This window comes from Pseudophryne corroboree, chromosome 2 (genome assembly GCF_028390025.1).
Source record: "Pseudophryne corroboree isolate aPseCor3 chromosome 2, aPseCor3.hap2, whole genome shotgun sequence".
Lineage (NCBI taxonomy): Eukaryota > Metazoa > Chordata > Amphibia > Anura > Myobatrachidae > Pseudophryne > Pseudophryne corroboree.
The window spans coordinates 63470244-63493258 of record NC_086445.1 but is presented as its reverse complement, the minus strand read 5'-3'; positions in this window follow the sequence as shown (position 1 = coordinate 63493258).

Here is a 23015-nt window from a genome sequence, read left to right as displayed (position 1 = left end):
GGATTGGGTGCAGCCCACTAGTTTGAAGGCGCTTCAGCGTTTTCTGGGCTTTGCAAATTTTTATAGACGGTTTATCGCTGGATTTTCGTCTATAGTGGCCCCCTTGGTGGCACTCACTAAGAAAGGGGCGGATGTTGCTCACTGGTCTTGTGAGGCCAAAGCGGCCTTTGCCCGTCTCAAAAGGGCATTTGTCTCGGCCAAGGTGCTGCGACACCCAGATCCAGAGCGTCCTTTTGTGGTAGAAGTGGATGCCTCTGAGATAGGTATTGGGGCAGTGCTCTCTCAGATGGGGGTGTCTGATAATCGCCTTCATCCCTGTGCTTACTTTTCCCGTAAATTTTCGTCTGCCGAGATGAATTATGATGTGGGTAACCGGGATTGTTGGCTATAAAGGATGCACTCGGGGAGTGGAGACACTGGCTTGAGGGGGCTAAGTTTGTGGTCTCAATTCTCACCGACCATAAGAATCTGGCATATTTAGAGTCAGCGAAGCGGCTCAATGCCAGGCAGGCACGATGGGCTTTGTTTTTTGCTCGCTTTAAGTTTTTGATAACATATCGCCCTGGGTCAAAAAACATCAAGGCTGATGCGCTCTCGCGGCGTTTTGCTCCAGTTCAAGAGACCACCGAGGAGCCATTGCCCATTGTGTCCCCATCATGTATTAAAGTGGGCATTACCCAGGACCTCTTGTCATTAGTCCTTAGAGCACAGGAGCAGGCTCCTCCAGACCTTCCGGTAGGTCTCTTGTTTGTGCCTCCTAGGTTAAGACAGCGAGTGTTCCTGGAATTCCATGCCAAGAGGTCGGCAGGGCATCCGGGTATTGCCAGAACTCGGGAGTTGCTGTCTAGGGCGGTGTGGTGGCCCTCGGTGGCTAGGGATGTGGATCAGTGGGTTTGGGCATGTGACGTTTGTGCCCGAAATAAAACTCCTAGAGGGGTTCCTGTAGGCCCATTACATCCACTCTCTATTCCGTCTAAGCCATGGACCCACATTTCCATGGATTTTGTGGTGGACTTGCCCAAATCCTCAGGGATGACAGCCATTTGGGTTGTCGTTGACAGGTTTTCGAAGATGGCGCATTTCGTTCCACTGGTTGGGTTGCCATCGGCCAGACGCCTGTCTGAGTTATTTATGCAGCATGTTGTGCGCCTCCACGGGTTGCCACTTGATGTGGTCTCTGACCGTGGATCCCAGTTTGTGGCCAAATTCTGGAGGGCATTTTGTTCTGATCTCCAGATTTCTGTGAGCTTGTCGTCAGGCTACCATCCACAGTCTAATGGGCAGACTGAGAGGGTGAACCAGTCCTTGGAGCAGTTCCTCAGGTGTTATGTCTCCAAGTGTCATACTGACTGGGTTGCTCATCTGTCCATGGCGGAGTTTGCCTATAACAACGCGGCTCACTCTGCTACAGGGATCTCTCCCTTCCTTTGTGTGTATGGGCATCATCCTAAGGCCAATTCTTTTGACCCCCTGGATTCCACGTCTGGTGGTTCCTCTGTTGTTTCGGTCCTTAGGGGTATTTGGAGGAAAGTGAAGAAAGCCCATGTGTATGTGTCATTAGTGACCAAAAGGGTTTTTGATAAGCGGAGAAGACCCTGCAGCTTCAAATTAGGAGACTTCGTCTGGTTGTCCACCAAGAATTTGAAGTTGAGACAGCCATCTCATAAGTTTGGCCCCCGGTTCATCGGCCCTTATAAGATCACCAGGGTTATCAATCCGGTAGCATTTCAGTTAGATCTGCCCCGTTCATTGGGTATCAATAAAACATTTCATTGTTCCCTTTTAAAACTGGCGGTTAGTAATCCTTCTTCCAGTGGAAGACCTTCTCCTCATCTGATACGGGGTCAGAGGGAGTTTGTGGTTGAAAGGGTTCTTGACTCCAAGATGGTTCGGGGTCGGCTGTCATTTTTGGTGCACTGGAAGGGGTATGGCCCGGAGGAGCGGTCGTGGGTACGCAGTTGTGATCTTCATGCCCCCAGACTGATACGCTCTTTCTTCTCGCAGTTCCCCGATAAACCCGGTGGTAGGGGTTCTTTGACCCCTCGTCAGAGAGGGGGTACTGTTAGGATCTCCTGCTCTGTGCTGCCACGTCGCCATGGCAACCGGGAGGCAAGTGTTAGCGAAGTAACCTGAGCGCAGCTGATACTCCGGTCCGGGTTTTTACTGTGTAGTGGTTACAGGCTCTGTGCACGGCAGGGAATCCGGCGCTGGTTTTGTGCTCACAGTCTGTGAGGTCTGAGTGGGGCGTGGACAGCACCTGCTATATAAACCATCCTCTCAGGCTAGGCAAATGCTGCTGAATCTTTGTTTGTTAGTCAGTTCCAGAGAGTTAGCTAGTACTGTGTGACTTTGTATTTACTTGTTGCTTACTGCGAATAGGCCTTGGGATTCGGTACTTCATTCTGCCAATCCGGACCTAGCAGTAAGACTGGAGTCAGTTGTTTGATCTGCTGGGGTTCTTTTGCTATTCTGTGAACCCAGCAGGTTTGCGGCTGTACTCTCAGACCTGCTTGCTTAATCCTCCCTCACTGTGCAGGGCGTCCAGGTGTCAGTTTAGTGGCAGTAAGGTGAACCTGTGCCCTGCAAGTGGGGGTTAGGATTGTGGATACTCTCCTTGTGTCTATATTTCTATCTCTGACCAAGGAGTTTATTCCCACACCCGTTGGTAACCCTTTGGGGTTTTTTCTGTTGCTCTTAGCAACATCATTTCAGGTGTTCCACATGTTAAATCACTACACATCGCTTCATTGTCCGCTCTATTCTATCTGAGCATTCCTGACACTAGGGAGACACCCAATTCCTGAGCCTTTGGGCTTCTCCGTTCACTTTGTGTTTATTAGTTATTCCATCACCTCCTGTGTATGTTATGTTATACTGTCTGTGAGTTTGTTTGCTTCGCTTCCCTCTCTGTTCATACACCGGTATACTCCTGTTAGCACTGGTGTGCGTAACACACACCCCATGCCTCATAATGAACATCTAAAATTCTAGTAAGAAGTATGGGCGAGACCAGGGCCAGGGCGATTCTGGAAAATGAGCCATGTGTGCCGGAAAAACATGAGAATTGTTTAAGCGTGGGATAACGGGTCCTCCAAGCATCCACCCACTGCATACTATTTACAAAGTCCACAAATTTAGATGGACCACCCCCCAACCCGGGAGTCTGAGGAGATTTCCACCTGTCCAGGGAGACATCTAACACATTATTAAAGTCCCCCAAACAAATAACAGGGGTGTGAGGGCAAAAAGCAAAAAATGAGGCGGCCTTTTGCAAAACATCACACGAGAATGGTGGAGGAACATATACTGAGAGAAGGAAAAAATTTTGGGAGCTCAATTTACATTCCATAAACACAAACCTGCCGCAAGGGTCAGTATTCACCGTAAGCAATTCAAACTGGACAGTTATTTTTATCATGACCGACACCCCCCGAGAGAAGGAGGAGTGAGAGGAATGATAGGCCCACCCCACCCAAGGTCTGCGGAGCGACAGCAGTCTATTTCCCTCTAAGTGGGTCTCACTTAGACAGACAATGTCCGGGTCATATTTTTTAATAATTTTGAGCATGAGGGACATTCGACGCCAGAAATTTTAAGGCAGACATTGCATCCATATAAGCATCTGGGACACATCACATATACACCACACAAGGTGGATAGGTAGCCCCATAATAAAAAATAGCCAAGTATACACCTGCCTATACAAAAGGTTTCCCCAGAAGCCATGCCATCCGCAGACCCCGGGCCGCGAGCCGAGCCAGTCAAAACAACACATCAGCACTTCACAGTAAAATACAGATATATAGAAAACAATAAAAAGAAAAAAGAAAACCCATGTAGAAACAAACAGCGCCCAAATAACATCCCCCCTCCCCGTATACCTCCCCAAACTGTGGCATACACATATCCCTAACAAAACCTCAAACCCTGGAGATCCAAATGCCTACGGCAAACCTATGCGTAGCATAAAAAAACTAAAGTCCCAGTAAAAAGAAAACCTATGTGTAAACAACACTATACAGCAAAGTCCAGAACCACCAAAACAAGAAGGTGCTCCCCGGACATATACTTGCACGTTTTAGGCCCAGATAGAAAGAACAAAAAAAAAAAACATGGATGTCAGTCTGGAGCCAGCTGACGGGCGCCCGGAGCATATCTGTCCAGCCAGGCCGCCACCTCCCTCGGAGAGTGGATGAATTTGGTCTCCCCATCCGCCACCACACATAGACTGGAGGGAAACAGCATTGAGTAGGAGAGATTCAGGTCATGAAGACGACGCTTGATGGCCAGGAATTGGGCCCGGTCTTTTTGGACATCCGCTGCAAAGTCTGGAAACGCCGACACCCGAACACCATTTCGAAGCAGGGGGACCTTCGTACGGCCCAGGCGCAGGACAGAGTCCCGGTCCTTATAGTGCAAGAATTTGGCAATAAAAGTTTGTGGTGGGGCACCTGGAGGTAATGGCCTGAAGGGTACCCTGTGAGCCCGTTCCACCGCAAACTGCGAGGTAAAGGAGTCTGCTCCATACGACTCCTTAAGCCATGTCTCCAGAAAATCCTCAGGATGTGCCCCCTCTTCCCTTTCAGGCAGGCCCACAAACCGCACGTTGTTTCTACGGAGGCGTCCCTCCATATCCAGGAGCTTGGTTTGCATTGTCCAAACTTGCTGTGACACTGCAGAGACGGATTGCTTCAGGGGGCCACAGAGATCCTCCAGATTAGAAACCCGTGTCTCGGCCTCACCCACTCTCTCACGGATACGCTGGACATCCTGATGCAATAACGAGAGATCGCACTGCACTTTCTCCATTTTGTCCGACAAGCGTTGTTCACTAGCTGCAATAGCCTCCAGAACCTGTTGAATGGAAGGAGCAGAAGGTGATGTAGCAGCGCCCGGGTTGGCCCCGGCCGGGGGATTGGGTCGAGTAGAAGGGGGTGATTTAGGGGATGACTGCGCCGGCTGGCTAGCGGACTTGCGGGCAAACTTCTCCAGTTTAGCCACAGCCGCGCGTTGGCTGTCTTTCACCGGGATGCGGTCAAGATGCCGCCGAAATACCGACGCCGGAATCCCGACAGCCACAATCCCGACATATTCTCCCTCCGTGGGTGTCCACGACACCCATAGAGGGAGAATATAATAGTGTGCCGAGCATAGCGAGGCACCGTGCCCGCAAGGGGCTGCGTTCCGCTCGCCACCCCTGTCGGGATTGTGTGGTCGGGATTCCGGCGTCGGTATTACGACCGCCGGGATTCCGGCCGGCGGCATTTAGAACTGATCCCCTTTCACCATGGTATCCAAGGGTTGAACTACTGACTAGGCACAGACACGGGTCCACATAGGCTCAGACAGCACACAAGTCCCGGATATTCAGTGTCAGGAAATTCAGCAGTGGTCAGGATATGTATTATCAACAGAGCACAAAGATCCCAAACATTCAGTGATAAAAGGGAAGGGGGGGGGGGACCAGGAGGACCCAAGGATAGTCACTCAATAAAGGCAAAGTTGTAGGAGAGCAGGGCAAGATGGCCGCCGGGCCCACAGCTTCCCCCCTTCTCCTGCAGAGATATAGAGCCCCAGCACCAGGGTTCAGGGGTATCCAGGTACAGTCCTCCGGGGGGTACAGGGGGCTGCCACACTCCCCAAGCTACTTACAGTGCCTGGGGAGCGGATCACAGCACACTTGAGGCCAGGGATGAACAGGCAGCCAAGGCCCGAGTCACGGGCGGCAGCCGGCGCAGCCAGGAGACAGACACTGGGGATAGCAGAGGATGCCCGTCACTGCCCCAGGGGGACAAGGGTCTACAGCAACAATAATGTAGCTCCGGAAAGGGGCCAAGGAGGGATACAGTTTTAATAGCCCGGGGAGCTCCTGTGCCTTGCTTCCTACCCGCTTGCCGCCGTGGCCACGCCCCCTAGCTCAGTGGTTCTTAACGCCAACCCTTTAGTATCTCCAACTGCCCATATTTTGTGGATTTCTGTCTGTGTAAGCAGGTGGGATAATTACTGATCCAGTAAAATAGATTAAGTCACTTGTGCATGATTAATGATATCACATTACAGTGGCAAACGCAGGATTTCTAGAGGGGGGTTTCCAAATGCAGTACACAATCTCCCACTCTGCGGAACGTTGGAACAATTGTGGGAGTCTGAGGGAGCGGCAGAACCTAGTAAAGACCCTGGACATTAATGTATACTGTATGGAATACAGTATTAATATTTAACACTATAGATGGTCTATAGTATAGGCTGTATCACACATTTAAATAATATAAATAAGTGGTCAGGGAAAAGATTAAACATACCATAATAAATAAATACACAAAAATAATAGAACCAGTCCTGCACTTTTTAAGCACACATTCTCCCACCTCATGGTAAGGCTCCTGTCTTTTCTTCCTGGTAGCTACTATCTTGTCCAGTGTACTGATTGAGGATTCACACAGCAAACTTGGTAGAAGAAGATGCTGGGCATGTGCAGCAGCTCTGCTCTGTCCCTTAAACTGCATTATGTGGTGGTAGCTCTAGTTATCGTATTATATACCATTGCTATTGTTTTCATAATTTGAGTCACTTGCCAAGAGGAGGGGGGTTTCCGGGCAACTAGGAAACCCCCCTGCATTTGCCTATGCATTAAGAAGCTTTGTTCCAGCTAAAGAAATAGGAAAAGAACCACTCAAAAGGAGGCTTTATTGCCAACTTTAGAACTAACAATGTATTGCAAGTGTTGGAATAATGGCCCTCATTCCGAGTTGATCGGTCGCAAGGCGATTTTAGCAGAGTTACACACGCTAAGCCGCCGCCTACTGGGAGTGAATCTTAGCTTCATAAAATTGCGACCGATGTATTCGCAATAATGCGATTACTAACTACTTAGCAGTTTCAGAGTAGCTCCAGACTTACTCTGCCTGTGCGATCATTTCAGTGCTTGTCGTTCCTGGTTGACGTCACAAACACACCCAGCGTTCGCCCAGGCACTCCCACCGTTTCCCCGGCCACTCCTGCGTTTTTTCCGGAAACGGTAGCGTTTTCAGCCACACGCCCCTGAAACGCCGTGTTTCCGCCCAGTAACACCCATTTCCTGTCAATCACATTACGTTCGCCGGAGCGAAGAAAAAGCCGTGAGTAAAAATACTTTCTTCATAGTAAAGTTACTTGGCGCAGTCGCAGTGCGAACATTGCGCATGCGTACTAAGCGGATTTTCACTGCGATGCGATGAAAAATACCGAGCGAACAACTCGGAATGAGGGCCAATGTGTACAGGTTTGTTGATGTGGCAGAGTAACTATACACACAGCGGATGTCTTGAAACTACGAACAGCCCAGTTTTTTAACCAGCGGAGTGGAGCTTCAGCAGAGGGCTGACATACTATTCAACAGTTGGATGCGGATAGTGGTGCAGGATACTGGAAATACTTTTGGAGCAGTGATCACAGTTTTTTTCTGGAGCTTAATGGTATGCAGCAGTGTACCACTGTGTCACTCATATACAGCTACAAGATGATGCCACGCCAGCGCAGTACTGAGTCGGTGGCCATATTGGTTAGGGAATGAAGCTTCACTGGAGGATCCAACATGGAGTCTGCGCAGTAGCACACTTCATTCTCACACAGTGCATTTGTTCTCACTGTTGGCTTAAAGCAGTGGTTCCCAGATGCGGCCCTCATGGCACCTGAACAGTGCAGGTTTTAATTATGTGCATACTTAAGCACAGGTGATTTAATTAGTAGCTTAGTCAGTTTCATTATACCATCTGTGCACAAGCATGGATATATTTAAACCTGGACTGTAAGAGTGCCTTGAGGACCAGGTTTTATGAACCCTAATTAAAGAATCTTTTGATTAGATCATTACTGTATGGATGTTGGTCAGTCATTGCAGCTAGACCTAATCCCTGAGCTTCAATACCAGTGTATGGGTTCGTTAACCTTTACCTGCTTGTTTTTCAAGGAAGTTTTCAATTACCTTTATTCTGGGAACCTCATAATTTGCCCGTATAGTCTTTGCAGTCACTTTGAAGGTATCTCAAATCTTATAAAAGTTTTTAAAGGTGTTGCTTAAAATATATTGGATGATACAATACAAAAGCAATAAAAAACATCACTGTAAATGCCATCTGCGTATGAATTTTTGCAATTAAACTCATGAAGCAACACAAGAACATGGGAAAAAGCTTAAAAAATGTAAATAAAAGATAAAGAAGAACTTGGAGGGAGAAGGAATGGGGTGAAGGGTGATAATGTCGATGTTATCTTAAACCATAAAGCTATACCTCTTATTACACTTTTACCTTAGAGCCGCTACGGCCGCTAGACTGAATATACACGCTACGCACTTTGTATGCTATTTGCATACGGAGTTCCGTAAGTTGTACGGTCTTAACGTACCAATGCCGCGCTGGAGGTACAAAGTACACACAGCGCGCGCACACCCAATATATAACCTTTAAACCTTATTAGTGATACAATGCAATGATATGGTTACACTTTAAACCTTTAAGCAGCCAAGCACTGCGATGATGTTATACCTTAAACCTTAAGTAGCGCTGACGGTATAAAGTACCCGCAGTGCGTACACCTTATCAATATACTCTTAAACCTTATACAGTTAAATAAGCTTTAAACCTTAGCAGGGAAATGAGGACACAACACCGATATGTAGTGAACCACAGGGTTCTAAGGCCAGAGTGGATTATTTCAAAAGGGATAACAGTACAAATTATACACTACAGGCTAACAGGATAAATCTACAACAGAATAATGGCTACAGTCAATGTACATACGTGAGAATGTTCGCTTGCGCAACCTGGACCAGTCCTCCGCTTATCAGGTAGAAAGCGTTCAGAGTCTTCTGACCGGCCAGGCAACAACAGGCTTTTTATACACAACTTCCAAACACAATACAATGGTCACTGTAATCTCATTGTCCATTGGACACAGAGCTGTATCTTTACATTACAGGAGAGGTCATAGGTTGATTTGAAAAGGTGGGCGATGTCTTTCTCAACTGCTCTTGTGGGTGGTATCCTCTGGATTCCCGCCGCATACATAATGTACAGTAAATAAGAATTTACTCACCGGTAATTCTATTTCTCGTAGTCCGTAGTGGATGCTGGGGACTCCGTAAGGACCATGGGGAATAGCGGCTCTGCAGGAGACTGGGCACAACTAAGAAAGATTTAGGACTACCTGGTGTGCACTGGCTCCTCCCTCTATGCCCCTCCTCCAGACCTCAGTTAGGAAACTGTGCCCGGAAGAGCTGACACAATAAGGAAAGGATTTTGGAATCCCTGGTAAGACTCATACCAGCCACACCAATCACACCGTACAACTCGTGATACTATACCCAGTGAACAGTATGAATAACAACTGAGCCTCTCAAATAGATGGCTCCAACAATAACCCTTTAGTTAGGCAATAACTATATACAAGTATTGCAGACAATCCGCACTTGGGATGGGCGCCCAGCATCCACTACGGACTACGAGAAATAGAATTACCGGTGAGTAAATTCTTATTTTCTCTGACGTCCTAGTGGATGCTGGGGACTCCGTAAGGACCATGGGGATTATACCAAAGCTCCCAAACGGGCGGGAGAGTGCGGATGACCCTTCTGGCCTCACACCACGCAACATATTTTCGCCATATGCGGTGATAATGGTTTGCGGTCACCTCCTTCCTAGCTTTAATCAGCGTAGGGATGACTTCCTGCGGAATGCCCTTTTCCTTCAGGATCCGGCGTTCAACCGCCATGCCGTCAAACGCAGCCGCGGTAAGTCTTGGAACAGACAGGGTCCCTGCTGCAGCAGGTCCTGTCTGAGCGGCAGAGGCCATGGGTTCTCTGAGATCATTTCTTGAAGTTCTGGGTACCAAGCTCTTCTTGGCCAATCCGGAACCACAAGTATAGTTCTTACTCCTCTCCTTCTTATTATTCTCAGTACCTTGGGTATGAGAGGCAGAGGAGGGAACACATAAACCGACTGGTACACCCACGGTGTCACTAGAGCATCCACAGCTATCGCCTGAGGGTCCCTTGACCTGGCGCAATATCTTTTTAGCTTTTTGTTGAGGCGGGACGCCATCATGTCCACCTGTGGCCGTTCCCAGCGATTTACAATCAGCTTGAAGACTTCTGGATGAAGTCCCCACTCTCCCGGGTAGAGATCGTGCCTGCTGAGGAAGTCTGCTTCCCAGTTGTCTATTCCTGGAATGAACACTGCTGACAGTGCTAACACGTGATTTTCCGCCCATCGGAGAATCCTTGTGGCTTCTGCCATCGCCATCCTGCTTCTTGTGCCGCCCTGTCGGTTTACATGGGCGACCGCCGTGATGTTGTCTGACTAGATCAGCACCGGCTGGTGTTGAAGCAGGGGTCTTGCCTGACTTAGGGCATTGTAAATGGCCCTTAGTTCCAGAATATTTATGTGTAGGGAAGTCTCCTGACTCGTCCATAGTCCTTGGAAGTTTCTTCCCTGTGTGACTGCCCCCCAACCTCGAAGGCTGGCATCCGTGGTCACCAGGACCCAGTCCTGTATGCCAAATCTGCGGCCCTCTAGAAGATGAGCACTCTGCAGCCACCACAACAGCAACACCCTGGTCCTTGGAGACAGGGTTATCAGCCGATGTATCTGAAGATGCGATCCGGACCATTTGTCTAACAGATCCCATTGGAAGATCCTTGCATGGAACCTTCCGAAAGGAATTGCTTCGTAAGAAGCCACCATCTTTCCCAGGACTCGAGTGCAATGGTGCACCGACACCTGTTTTGGTTTTAGGAGGTCTCTGACTAGAGATGAAAACTCCTTGGCCTTCTCCTCCGGGAGAAACACTTTTTTCTGTTCCGTATCCAGAACCATCCCCAGGAACAGTAGACGCGTTGTAGGAACCAGCTGCGACTTTGGAAAATTCAGGATCCAGCCGTGCTGTTGTAGCACTTCCCGAGCAAGTGCTACTCCGATCAACAACTGTTCCCTGGACCTCGCCTTTATAAGGAGATCGGCCAAGTACGGGATAATTAAAACTCCCTTTTTTCGAAGGAGTATCATCATTTCGGCCATTACCATGGTAAATACCCTCGGTGCCGTGGACAGACCAAACGGCAACGTCTGGAATTGGTAATGACAGTCCTGTACCACAAATCTGAGGTACTCCTGGTGAGGAGGGTAAATGGGGACATGCAGGTAAGCATCCTTGATGTCCAGTGATACCATGTAATCCCCCTCGTCCAGGCTTGCAATCACCGCCCTGAGCGATTCCATCTTGAACTTGAACCTTCTTATATAAGTGTTCAAGGATTTTAAATTTAAAATGGGTCTCACCGAACCGTCCGGTTTCGGTACCACAAACATTGTGGAATAGTAACCCCGTCCTTGTTGAAGAAGGGGTACCTTGATTATCACCTGCTGAGAAAACAGCTTGTGAATCGCCTCCAGCACTGCCTCCCTGTCCGGGGGAGCTGTTGGCAAGGCAGATTAGAGGAAACGGCGAGGGGGAGATGTCTCGAATTCCAGATACTACTTGTAGAATCCAGGGATCCACCCGTGAGCGAGCCCACTGGTCGCTGAAGTTCTTGAGACGGGCCCCCACCGTACCTGGCTCCGCCTGTGGAGCCCCAGCGTCATGCGGTGGACTTAGAGGAAGCGGGGGAGGACTTTTGTTCCTTGGAACTGGCAGTATGTTGCAGCTTTTTCCCCCTACCTCTGCCTCTGGGCAGAAAGGACGCGCCTCTAACCCGCTTGCCTTTCTGGGGCCGAAAGGACTGTACCTGATAATACGGTGCTTTCTTTGGCTGTGAGGGAACATGGGGTAAAAATGCTGACTTCCCAGCTGTCGCTGTGAAAACGAGGTCCGAGAGACCATCCCCAAACAACTCCTCACCCTTGTAAGGCAAAACTTCCATGTGCCTTTTAGAATCTGCATCTCCTGTCCACTGCAGAGTCCACAATCCTCTCCTGGCAGAAATGGACATTGCGTTTATTTTAGATGCCAGCCGGCAAATATCCCTCTGTGCATCTCTCATGTATAAGACAGCGTCTTTAATATGCTCTACGGTTAGCAATATAGTGTCCCTATCTAGGGTATCAATGTTTTCCGACAGGGAATCTGACCACGCAGCTGCAGCACTGCACATCCATGTGTATATACAGACTTCAGGATAGCCTCCTGCTTTCTATCCGCAGGTTCCTTTAGGGCGGCCGTGTCCGGAGACGGTAGTGCCACCTTTTTTGACAGACGTGTGAGCGCTTTATCCACCCTAGGGGATGTCTCCCAACGTGACCTGTCCTCTGGCGGGAAAGGGTACGCCATTAGTAACTTTTTTGAAATTACCAGTTTCTTATCGGGGGAAGCCCACGCTTCTTCACACACTTCATTTAATTCATCAGATGGGGGAAACACCACTGGTAGTTTTTTCTCCCCAAACATAATACCCTTTTTTGTGGTACCTGGGGTAATATCAGAAATGTGCAACACATTTTTCATTGCCGTAATCATATAACGAATGGCTCTATTGGAATGTACACTAGTCTCATCGTCGTCGACACTGGAGTCAGTATCCGTGTCGACATCTGTGTCTGCCATCTGAGGTAGTGGGCGTTTTAGAGCCCCTGATGGTTTTTGAGACGCCTGGGCAGGCACGGGCTGAGCAGCCGGCTGTCCCACATCTGCTATGTCGTCAAACCTTTTATGTAAGGAGTTGACACTGTCGCGTAATTCCTTCCACATGTCCATCCATTCAGGTGTCGACCCCGCAGGGGGTGACATCACATATATCGGCACCTGCTCCGCCTCCACATAAGCCTCCTCATCACACATGTCGACACAGCCGTACCGACACACCGCACACACACAGGGAATGCTCTGACTGAGGACAGGACCCCACAAAGTCCTTTGGGGAGACAGAGAGAGAGTATGCCAGCACACACCAGAGCGCTATATAATACAGGGATACACACTACACACAGTGATTTTTCCCCTATAGCTGCTATAATACACAATTTGCGCCTAAATTTAGTGCCCCCCCTCTCTTTTTTACCCCATTGAGCCTGGAAACTGCAGGGGAGAGCCTGGGAAGCGTCCTTCCAGCGGAGCTGTGAGAGGAACTGGCGCCAGTGTGCTGAGGGAGATAGCCCCGCCCCCTTCACGGCGGACTTCTCCCGCTTTTTTCAGGATATTTTTGGCAGGGGATTTTACACATATATAGTTTTACTGACTACATTATGTGTTTTTTTACCAAGCTAAGATATTTATATTGCAGCCAAGGGCGCCCCCCCCCCCCCCCGCAGCGCCCTGCACCCATCAGTGACCGGAGTGTGAGGTGTGCATGGGGAGCAATGGCGCACAGCTGCAGTGCTGTGCGCTACCTTAATGAAGACCGGAATCTTCAGCCGCCGATTTTCTGGACGTTCTTCTTGCTTCTGGCTCTGCAAGGGGGACGGCGGCGCGGCTCCGGGACCGGATGACCGAGGCTGGGCCTGTGTTCGATCCCTCTGGAGCTAATGGTGTCCAGTAGCCTAAGAAGCCCAAGCTAGCTGCAAGCAGGTAGGTTCGCTTCTTCTCCCCTCAGTCCCTCGAAGCAGTGAGTCTGTTGCCAGCAGATCTCACTGAAAATAAAAAACCTAAATATACTTTCTTTTCTAAGAGCTCAGGAGAGCACCTAGTGTGCAACCAGCTCGGCCGGGCACAAAATTCTAACTGAGGTCTGGAGGAGGGGCATAGAGGGAGGAGCCAGTGCACACCAGGTAGTCCTAAATCTTTCTTAGTTGTGCCCAGTCTCCTGCAGAGCCGCTATTCCCCATGGTCCTTACGGCGTCCCCAGCATCCACTAGGACGTCAGAGAAAATACAGTTTATATCTATATTCTACTTCTGCACATAACTATACGCTGGAACATGCGATCTTTCTCTAACCAACACCGGAATGTTACCCTTAAAATACCCTACAGCTGGATACTAGACATCACCTTCCAGGGACGTGCAGTCAGGGGAGGCAGTGCCTCCCCTGTGATTAATTAGTAAAAGAATAGATTAATTAGTAAAAGAATACATAGAAGATACTTATGACACATATTCTATGTCATAAGTATCTTCCTTATGTAATGGCATTTTTTTGGGGGGGTGAAATTACTTTGGGAGGCACTGTTAGCAGTGCCTCCCATACAGAATAGGAACGGGGAGAGAGCGGGGGGCGGAGCCTAGCATCGGGCTGTAAAAGCCCATTGAAATACAATGGCAAAGCGGCACTGAAAAAAGTGCCTCGCTGACAGGGACACCACCCCCATGTCAGCGAGGCAGCTGTGATTGGACTGCGGATCCAGCACTGGATCCGCTGTCCAATCACCAAGACGCGACGGGAGGCAGAAGTTGGGAGGGGAGCAGCAGCAGCGGTGGGTCTGCAGTGACTGCTGCTCTCCCCTGTTATGCTCCGCTGGCCCCGTCCCCCCCTCCCGCACACAGGCACCTGACAGCTGCCAGAGTCCGGCGGCTCCGTCCTCCCCTCCCGCTGACTGCTTGTACTGTGTGCGCCTCTCTCCGGGCGGCTGGTCCGTACGCAGACAACAGCAGCAGGTATGTGTTTCTCTCTCTCTCTCTCTCTCTCTCTCTCTCTCCTTTCCCCCCCTCTGTAACTCCTTATTTTCATTCACTTTTACAGGTCCCACTGTTGGATTCTACTGGACAAGTGGACGTGATTCTCGGTGTGGGATGTAGGTAAGTAATCTCTCATTTTTACAGGTCCGCTATAGGATTCTACTGGACAAGTGGACGTGATTCTCGGCGTGGGATGTAGGTAAGTATGTGTGAGTGTGTAAGTGTGTTTTTAATAAACTTTTACTTTCACGGTGTGTGTGTTGTGTTTTTATTTGGGTATTTTTGTTGTTGTAGAACTACAAGTACCAGCGAGCCCGTTATTTCCCCGAATGCTGGTACTTGAGGTTCTCCAAGTACCAGCAAGCGGGGGAGGCTTTCTGGGCCTTGTAGTTCCACGACAAAAAACAATATTCTTTTTTTAACACTCATGACTATCAGCCTGGCACCCACCGCCCAGGGGTGCTGGGGACAGCCTCGGGCTTCACCCCTGGCCCTTGGGTGCCTGGAGGGGGGGGACCCCTTGCTTTAAGGGGTCCCCACTCCTCCAGGGAACCCCGGCCAGGGGTGACTAGTTGGGGGGGTAATGCCACGGCCGCAGGGACCTACGTAAATGTGTCCCCCGGCTTGGCATTATGTCCCTGGCTAGTGGAGCCCGGTGCTGGTTTTAAAAATACGGGGGACCCCTACATCTTTTGTCCCCCGTATTTTTGGAACCAGGACCGGACTAAGAGCCCGGTGCTGGTTGTCTAAATACGGGGAACCCCTGTCCAATTTTTCCCCAGTATTTAAACAACCAGGACCGGCTCAAAGAGCCCGAGGCTGGTTATACTTAGGAGGGGGGACCTCACGCATTTTTTTTTTTTTTTTACATTTTTTAACCCATTCAGACCCTTCTCCATTAAGTTAATGGAAGCCCTGGACAACAGAATTGCATTTATGTCCTCCTCCCACTCCCTTCCCAGTACCAAACACTCATTTTTTTTCTATAAAAATGTACAATATATCACAAGTATGAGAGGCAGGCAGCGGGCATTGGCGGCATCGGAGTGAGATGCAAATTAGTGGCGGAGGGATGGGTCAGTTTATGGTGGCCGAGTTTGTAAGCCGGTGGCGGTGGCAGCGGGCATCGACTCAGGGGCAGTAGCGGGCATTGGCTCGGTGGCGGTAGGGGTCATCGGCAGATTCGGCGGACATTATGGCTGTAGTGCCTCACCAGCCACTGACCTCACCGCACGCCACTGTCACCTTCTAACCTAAGTCTGTCCCTTCCTATCATGTAAAGGTGAATTCCTTAGCCCTGGAATCATTCAAACTGTTGATACTTGCTGATGTGGTGCGGGGTGGCTATGTGTAAAATGTGCACTATTTGGGTTACATATGTAATGTTCTGATAACCCTCTATGCGCTCACAAACCCCACCGTAAATACCCATACCACGCGCAGGAACGCGGGAGCGATCATACGCAAATTGCGGATATGTGCACGCACGGCGGAAAAAGTGCACGTGCAGCAGGCATGTGTATGGGGTTAGTACATGGTGTATGCATTACAATATTTTTTGACTTTGACAGTCCACCCTTTGGCAGTCAAAAATACTTGCCACTATCTAAACATTAAACAGAAAAATATACTATACAATATCTACAGATGATTGGATAAAATACACAATACAAATATCTACAGCTGATTGGATGGTAGGAGGAGAGGTGTAGGTGGGAAATGTATGACCTAGTGGGATAGTAAAAGCATGTATGTATGAAATCCATGTCTGAGGGACATGTATCATTGTGCCGTATATTTTCTAGATAAGCTTCGAGGTATTGCGAAGTATACATTAAATCCTTCTTATCCCATATTAAGTGTCTGTAAGTGGGCCAACAAACACTACCGAGCTCTTTTCAGCTTCTTGTTCCAACAAATGGGGTGCACATTTAGTTGATGATACATGGAGGGGAAACATATGTGAATGCTAATATGTGGATATCACCTGTCGACTATGTGTGTCACTACCTGAAGGTTGTAGAGATGAATATAAGAAACATATCAAAAATACATTCACATAACGGGTGGTAGTCATGTGACCGCTGGTCGGCTAACCGACAGTCACATGACCTCCTCCGTGAGCCCGACGGCTCACTATCCCGATGGTCGGCATGCCGACCAACAGGGACTATTTCCACTCGCGGGAATAGAACCCGTGGCGACCGCAGGTCGCCACTGAGCCCGCAGCGTGGCGAGCGCAGCGAGCCCGCAAGGGGCTTGCTGCACTCGCCCCTCCCCGCCGGGATCCCGGCGTCGGTATGCTGCCGGGACCCCGGCGTCGGTAAGGTGACCGGCGGTCAGGAGACCGCCGGTCACCCGTACTACACCCCACATAACATTTGCATAATCATTCTTGGGTGTTGATTGAAGTCTTTTCAGGATGGGTGTATTTTTGCTGAGGGAAAACAAAGGAAAAACGGGTGAAAGAAACGGGCCGTGGAATCACGTCTTTTCACAACATGGTCTCTATTGATGGGTCATAAATTAAATCTGCTGCTGTACCTATGCCCCCGCTCCTTAAACTCATCACTTTGGTACCGTGCTTGCGCCGCGTTAAAATTCGAACACACCTAAATATCAAGCCAATAATTATGACGACTCCCAGGATACAAAGGAGAAACTTTCCTACACTTATGATAACATTTTGAGCCCATTCTCCTAAACCTGAGAACCAATTGCGTGGGTTCAACCATGAGACCCAGCCGGTCAGTTCATTACTCACAGCAGTAATGGTAAGGTTGTGTCTCCTTCGGAACTCCCACTTCAACTGCAAGATATCGTCCATCTTTTGATCTATGACCTCGGTTGGGTCATCAGTGCTGTTTGTAATATACGTGCAGCACTTCACACCATACTGAGTTGCCAAAGTGACACAGTACCCGCCTGTCACCGCTGTGATATAATTGAGGACCATCCTGTGCTGGATCAGTTCCGTTTTGTAAGCTTGCAACTCCCTTCCTGTATACCTGAAGGTGTAATCATACATCTCGGTGATATTATCTATCAGGTTCACTAGCGCGTGGATATACCTATAATTTATCATTCCTCTGGCGGTGCGGGTGATGTCTAACGCGAGTAGGAATTGAATCCCAGTGGATTCGTGGATTAAATCAGAGGTTGCGTGCTCTGTCCTATCTTTGAGGTGTCTCTTAACGATGTGTTCATAGTGAGTATGAGTATAAGGAGCTTGAGCACTGCGGTGAACATCTTTCATCTTTTCATGGGTTATGGTCATTACTTCTGGCAACACTCTTCCAATGTAACACAATCCCTCTGAGTTTGGGGGAAGCCACTTATACGCCTTCCTCCCGCATATGAAATAGGTATCATCTGGGAGAACATATTGGACAGAATATGACATTACCATATTGCAAACTTTCCAAGTGAAAAACCCAATCCCTAGTTCTCTCATCTGTTCAGTACACGTATCAGGCTGTATGATATGTGCACAGTACCCTGGTGATACTTCTCCAACCCGCATGGCCTTACTTCCTAGAGTATACCTATACCGAAAATACCTTCCACCGTCGGCTATTTGGCGTATAAGTTCAGAGTCTACAGGTATCCTATCAGCTCTGTGTGAAAATGCCATGGTCTGGTTATTCCATGTCACCTCCCAATTTCCCGGCTTTCGGGAATTGGAAATGTTGAAACACACTAAGGATCTATCTACATGGTACTGGTGGAGCTACAAACTAGGGGGCCTAGAAATATTAAATTTCTTGTCCACCGGTCTCCCACCCCGTAATTTGAGTACCTCATCTATTGCTAATGGGTATGGTACTAGTCCTGACTTGCTCTGACCTTGAGGTACTTGTGAGCACACCCAGCATTCTGTTTGGTTTAAAACCTTGCCCACTAGTGAGTGGTAATCACTCAATGGATGACGGTCCATGTTAATATTAAGGCTGGACTGACATCTCTGGATGCACCCGTCCTCAACTATGTTTTCACAATTCCTACAAATGCAATCTTCCTCAGCCAATAACCCTTTACAGTGCCTCCTAGTTTCCTGACTACCAGATCATTTTCTGATACTCGCCTTTGCTCGATTGATGTGTTGCTCTTGGAATTCTACAAATCCGTCCTTGCCATCAGAACCCATTCCAGATCCTTTCTCGACCTCTCTGGTACTCTCACCGAAACAGACTGCTCTGGTCAACAACAGGGTTAACAGGAAAACCCGGAACGCAGTCTCTTGGGGTAAGTCCATCTTGTTAAGGGAAGAGAAAAGGGAACAAGAAGGGGGAGGAAAGGAGGGTAATGGGAGATGGAGAAAATAATAAAAAGGAAAAAGAAAACTGGTGCGACAACCGCCTCTGGTCTTGTTGTTCTCCACGCTCAGGTACCGTGACAGCAGTCCTGCCTCTCAGCCTTCCTGGAACAGACACTCCAGTGATACGATGTTCTCTACACTCTGCTCTTTGTCACGGGCTCTCTCTGGGTCAGCGACCTTCTTACAGTGGGATGAGTGGACCCAAGTCTCTCTTTCAGCAACCTTTAATGCTGTCGTGCTGGTTAGTAAGACTTGGTACGGTCCTTCCCACCTGTCAATGAGGCAACCTGAGCGTAGAAAATTTCGAATCATTACATAATCCCCAGGTTTAATGTCATGACAATTACTGTTTGGTAGGTCAGGAATCACCAGCTTTAGTTTTCTGTTTTGATTCCTCAGCTGCTGACTCATCTTAACCATATATTTTACAGTCACTTCGTTATTGCATTTCAAATCATCCTGGGGGTCAATCATTACATGGGGTTGTCGACCAAAAAGAATCTCAAAGGGTGATAGGTTAAGGGGGGACCTGGAAGTGGTTCTGATGCTGTACAATACAAGTGGCAAAGCTTCTGGCCACAACAATCCAGTTTCTGTCATCACTTTGCTCAGCTTGTTCTTAATAGTGCTGTTTACTCTTCCACCTTCGCACTCGCCTGAGGGTGGTACGGAGTATGCAGCTTGCTATTAATTCCCATCAGTTTGCACATAACCTGAAAGACTTCACCTGTAAAATGGGTACCCCTATCGCTTTCAATTACCCTAGGGATACCATATCTGCACACAAATTCCTGCACAATTTTCTTTGCAGTGAACGTAGCAGTATTTGTGGCAGCGGGGAACGCTTCTACCCAATTGGAAAACACATCAATACAGACTAACACATATTTTAAATTTCTGCAGGGTGGTAACTGTATGAAATCAATCTGTATTGCCTGAAAAGGGCCATCTGTTGGCGGGATATGGGATGGTTCTGTTGGTATTGACTTTCCAATATTCTTCCTCAAGCAGATAAGACATGTCATTGCTCTCTTACCCGCATGAGAAGAGAATCCTGGCGCACACCAGTAGGCTCTCACCAGCTTACACATACCCTCTTTGCCCAGATGAGTCAGACCGTGTGCCGCCTCAGCTAAGCTTGGAAGATATGCTCTGGGGGCTACTGGCTTACCCTGTCCATCTGTCCAGAGTCCTGAGGACTCCTGGCCATACCCCTTTGACCTCCAGACTGCCTTTTCCTGTGGAGAACACAAATTTTGCATTTCACTTAATTTTTGTGTATTGACGGTGTTGAATATCATCAGTGATGTGATATCTGTTTGTATGGGGGTGCTGGCTGCTGATTTAGCAGCTTCGTCTGCCCGGCTGTTACCAAGTGACACTGGGTCTTGACTGTAAGTGTGGGCTTTGCACTTGATAACAGCCACTCTGTCAGGTTCCTGTATCGCTGTTAGAAGCCTTTTTATGTGGGATGCATGCGCTACAGGTGTGCCAGCTGCCGTCATGAAATTTCTGAGGCGCCATAGGGCCCCGAAATCATGCACTACTCCAAAGGCATACCTAGAATCTGTATATATATTGGCTGACTTACCCTTAGCCAATTCACACGCTCTGGTTAGGGCGACCAGCTCAGCAACTTGTGCTGAGTGCGGTGGGCCCAGGGGCTCAGCTTCTATGATACCTCTGTCATCTACGACTGCGTATCCGGTACACAAGTCTCCCGAGTCCGTCTGTCTGTGGCAACTACCGTCAGTGTAAAAAGTAAAATCTACGCCTTCCAGTGGGTTGTCACTAATGTCGGGTCTTGCAGTGAAAGTTTGGTTCAGATATTCCATACAATCATGTGTGTCAGTGTCTATACTAAATCCTCCTTCACCATCATTCTCATCCTCCACCCTTTGTGCCTGTCCAGGCACACCTGGTAGATAAGTTGCAGGATTTAGTGCGCTGCATCTCTTTATGGTGATGTTTACAGGGGCCATTAGTGCTAATTCCCACCTTGTAAACCGTGCTGATGAGACATGTCTGGTTTGGGCAGAGTTCAGTAAGGCTGACACTGCATGAGGTGTATGGATGGTCAGGTTGTGTCCTAACACTACGTCTTCGCTTTTACTTACTAGCAAAGCTATCGCTGCAACACTTCACAAGCATGTGGGGAGAGACCGCGCTACGGTGTCCAACTGTGCACTGTAGTAAGCTACCGGCCTGCTGGCATCACCATGTCTCTGGGTTAGGACACCTGCCGCACACCCAGCACTTTCCATACCGTACAATTCAAAGGGTTTCCCATAATCTGGCATGCCTAATGCAGGTGCCTGTGATAGACATTGTTTATGTCTCTCAAATGCCAGCTCGGACTCATCTGTGTGAGAGATTCGATCTGGTTTGTTCGAGGGGACCATTTCCTGTAAAGGTAAAGCCAGTATGGAGAACCCTGGGATCCAGTTTCGGCAGTACCCACACATTCCAAGGAAAGTGCGGATCTGCTGCTGGGTTTGTGGCAGAGTCATGTCGCGAATCGCCTGTATTCTATCAGCGGTGAGGTGTCTAAGTCCTTGTGTCAAGCAATGTCCCAAATATTTTACCTTGATCTGGCACAGCTGCAACTTATCCTTTGAAACCTTGTGTCCCGTATTAGAAAGGTGAAACAGAAGCTGTTTCGTGTCTTTCAAGGACGACTCGAGTGAATCTGAACACAGCAGTAAGTCATCTACATACTGTATTAATACTGATCTGCTCTCAGGTTGAAAGGATTGTAAACAGTCATGCAAAGCCTTGGAGAAAATACTTGGGCTGTCAATGAAACCTTGGGGTAGGCGAGTTCATGTGTACTGTACTCCCCTGTATGTGAATGCAAACAGGTATTGGCTGTCAGGGTGCAGAGGGACCGAAAAGAAAGCAGAACAGAGGTCAATGACAGTAAAAAATATTAAACAGTAGGGGGAATTTGCATGAGGATGACAGCTGGATTTGGCACTACAGGGAATTGGCTCTCAACTATCTTGTTTATCCCCCTTAGATCCTGCACTAGCCTGTAACCCCTCCCCCCACTCTTTTTCACAGGGAAGATGGGACTATTGGCAGTGCTGGACGTCCTAACTAGGATGCCCTGTTGTAGCAAGCGCTCTATGACTGGGTACACTCCTAATTCCACCTCTGGCTTCAGAGGATACTGTGGGATTTTTGTAGCTATCCTACCATCTTTTACTTGCACAACTACAGGAGCTACATTTGCCATCAATCCAGTGTCTTGTCCATCTTTGTTCCAGAGGGATTCCGGTATCTGGGAGATCATTTCCTCTACCTTGGATGGACACCTGTCTATAACAGCAGAGTGTGACATTAACCTTTGTGGGGTGTCTAACATATACTGCACTTCCTGAACGTGATTCTCTGGGTATATCTAAGAAGACACCCTCAGGAGTACAATATATGACACATCTCATTTTACACAATTAATCTCTCCCAAGTAGATTAGTCGGAGCCGATGCAGCTAGCAAAAAGGAATGCTTGGTCTGCAAAGGCCCTATCATAATCTCCGCTGGTCTACTTAAAGGGTAGTGTTGCACTATTCCTGTTACCCCCATTGCTGAAATTGTTTTACCCGTGGTTTTCATACCTACCGTTGAATTTAACACTGACCTGGCCGCCCCTGTATCTACACGAAAAGGTAGTGATCTACCAGCTACATCAACTGTGACCTCAGGTTCACTACCAAGGCTAGCAATCAACTTCACTGGCTGCAGACTACAGGTGTGGCCTAACCCCTATTGTATGTTGTTACCGTCCCGCAGCGCGCTGGCAGCTACAATATGTGAGGGGGGTAGCTGAGAATTTTCAGAGGTCTGCCAGTCCCTCCTAGGTGGGTACCTCCTTGTTTCCCCTGCATGTGGCTCATAACTCCTCCTATGCGATCCCTGATCCCTATTACATGTATCATAATGTGGTTCATGTTCTGGTCTAGGGGGTCGATATACCTTATGTGTGCCTTTATAATTACAGTTCCGTGCGTAATGTCCTTCCCTCTGGCAGTTATAACATTTTAACACATACGACTTACCATCATGGGTCTGGGGTTTTGGCTGATGTGGCTTCGTTGTAAGGGCTTTTATACT